The sequence below is a fragment of the Heterocephalus glaber genome, unplaced genomic scaffold (genome assembly GCF_053883595.1).
Source record: "Heterocephalus glaber isolate CG9 unplaced genomic scaffold, H.glaber_assembly_v1.0 deba00000594, whole genome shotgun sequence".
Classification (NCBI taxonomy): Eukaryota; Metazoa; Chordata; class Mammalia; order Rodentia; family Bathyergidae; genus Heterocephalus; species Heterocephalus glaber.
The window spans coordinates 2,839,209-2,841,409 of record NW_028258151.1 but is presented as its reverse complement, the minus strand read 5'-3'; the positions used below and the strand labels follow the sequence as shown (position 1 = coordinate 2,841,409).

Genomic DNA, 2,201 nt, shown 5'->3' with positions numbered 1-2,201 from the left:
CAAGTTCTGAACCGGGGCACCACTGTTTTATCTATGGTCTCTTTCTCTTTCATTCTCCCATCTCTAAAATTACCCTTCTAGGGCTCATAAAGCATTTTTAGGAATGAAAATAACTATTTTTTATTTCTTAAAAATTCAAAAGGCATATTTATTGTACAATCTATTTACAATGTAACAGTAAAAATGTTATAAGGACCAAAGGAAAGAGAAACGTCAGCCATACATATTTATAAACCAGTGTGAGGAAAACTTATAACACTTAACAGTAAAAAGCTAAGACTGCTATCTCAGGAAGACGTTTTAGAATGCTCAATCATATATGATTAAAGCAATGACTATCTTAATGAAAAATTTTAATCTTATCCAACTTGAAAATCTCTAAGTTGCTAGCAGCCAAGTAAATCAGATCCCTGCTAGTTTTTAAATGATTTAAAAGGTTTCTTCAATTAGGAAGCTATAATTGCCTCAGAAAATCATCAAAATATATATTCACCTTTCAAAAATACTAAAGTACCTAGGAAAAATTCATATACCTAATTCTTCAGCAGCCAGTTAACTGGTGGATCTTCCCAAACCAGAAACAGGTATTTTCACAACACAGTCCACAGGCTTACTTCACCCTCATTTAGCAGAGGCTGTGATCTTTGAAAGGCAGTGAAAGACTGGCCAGCATATCTTTGCGTCATTACAGTGTCTGTCAATGGTAACCTTGACCAATAGCTTTTGAGCTTATCCATTCTCCCTTAGATCCCTGTGCTTCTGACTGTGAAATGTGATGTCCAAACCTTGAAGTTTCTGGTCTAGAAAATGGAAAGACTCCCAACATCTATTTTCTTTGTCTATGTAATCATGTCCTTCAAATGCAAATTTATGCTTAAGAGAAAGACATTGGATCCCAATGCGAACTTTGTCTTTTTCTCTTAGGAATGGGTCTACTGCCAGGTGCCCGACTGTTTAATAACACAAAACTTAAGCTTGTTCAGATTCTTTAGAATATCTAACATTTTGGGAATATTTATTTATTTTATTTATTTATCTGGCTTTCTGAATGGCAACTATAATTCATCTTACTAGCATCTGACTACTGCTTTTTAATTTCAGTAGTTGAATTATCTGAGTCACAAACAGTAGGTCCTGGTTGCAGGGGAGCTGGAAAGGAGAAAACTGAAGCGTAAGTAGTGGTGGAGGAGAGGAAAAAGAGTGGGAAGTTCTGAACTTGCAAAGGGCTCTGGCTCCACACATGGTTGAGCAATCTCCGATGATGGTATTTGATCCACACCATTGGGCATATCAGTCACGTCGAAGTGCCAGAACTTGTCCTACCTTTCTGTTGCTGTATTTCTGTAATTGCAGCTATGTGACAGTGAAGGAAGTTGGCTCATTTTCAAGGGTGGCTAATTTTTTAATTGCAGTTGCATTTACAAGCAGGTCATTTTTCATTGATTTATTCTACCTTTGAGCAGATGGCTGGATCCCAAACTACCTGCAAAAGATGGAAAATTCCCCTTTCTCTTCTTCCATTTTTTCTGTATACTACTTCGAAATCTAAAACCACTGGCTCTTCATCATTTCCACAGACATCATTGCCAGTTACACATTTAAAGAAGATGGAATCATAGATTCATAATTATCTATAGAGTTTAAGCTTAGAGTTCAATTATCTATATAGAATTCAATTTTAAGTCAAAATTAAGTCTTCGACAAGGATTTAAAGGAAGCATTTTCCTTTAACGTGAACAATGCTCCAAGATGATCCATAGTCTTTATTTTCCCAAATTAGCAATATCTGGTTTATGAGAACACCAAAATATACCAGCATTTCTCTTAAAATATTCAATAGGAGAGACATAGAAAACTGTCAATTTCTTATTACCTTCCTCCAAAGCTGAGCCTCGAACACCCACCTGATCAGGAAGCAGAAGGCATTATGGAAGCAGAAGGCATTATGGAAGCAGGTCTTGGACTCCTGAGCCAATAATTCCATCATGTGAGGGGTGGGACTCCAGGCTGCAGGCCACTAGGACACCTGGGAAGCCAGAACCTAGGGCTCCGTGGTCAACCCGGTAACTCTGAGGGAGGTGCAGCCTGTCCTACCTCTGTATCCACTCGGCCTTAGGACCGGCTCATAAAAAGAACTTTAAGATGTTATGAATTAATTGGTCCATTGCCAGTTAAATTTTTAGCAGAGATTACCTGGAATC

General features: G+C 37.7%; 1 pseudogene; it reads right to left on the bottom strand.

The window, feature by feature from the left end:
• Positions 1-697: 697 nt before the first annotated feature.
• On the bottom strand, positions 698-1,849 carry LOC147829473 (mitochondrial fission regulator 2 pseudogene; annotated as a pseudogene).
• Positions 1,850-2,201: the final 352 nt, after the last annotated feature.